This window comes from Sinocyclocheilus grahami, unplaced genomic scaffold (assembly GCF_001515645.1).
Source record: "Sinocyclocheilus grahami isolate Dianchi unplaced genomic scaffold, SAMN03320097.WGS_v1.1 scaffold2188.1, whole genome shotgun sequence".
Taxonomy (NCBI): domain Eukaryota; kingdom Metazoa; phylum Chordata; class Actinopteri; order Cypriniformes; family Cyprinidae; genus Sinocyclocheilus; species Sinocyclocheilus grahami.
The window spans coordinates 19,730-19,939 of record NW_015507367.1 but is presented as its reverse complement, the minus strand read 5'-3'; the positions used below and the strand labels follow the sequence as shown (position 1 = coordinate 19,939).

The window sequence follows — 210 nt, the reverse complement described above, 5'->3', positions numbered from 1 at the left end:
GATTTGCATGTGAACAGCGTACAGTGACACTATAACATTAAAAATTTCTATTTAAAATGGTTTGCTTACCTCTAATTGTGTACATGTGTCACGTGTTATCTCGTTGTCATAATAGTAACGCCAGCAGCCAGTGATGTATAAATTTGGATCAACAACTGATCCCAGAAGACAGATGGTATATGCCACACATGTGACCACCTGCATTCCCAA

General features: G+C 38.6%; 1 long non-coding RNA gene across 1 annotated transcript in view; it reads right to left on the bottom strand.

Annotated features, from left to right (window-relative positions):
- The window catches only part of LOC107574342 (uncharacterized), a 3,307-nt gene extending 3,103 nt beyond the window's left edge, over window positions 1-204 (bottom strand). The window contains exon 1 of the long non-coding RNA XR_001607659.1: window positions 70-204. This is a non-coding gene — a long non-coding RNA (uncharacterized lncRNA). The remainder of the gene's footprint in view (window positions 1-69) is intronic.
- Window positions 205-210: the final 6 nt, after the last annotated feature.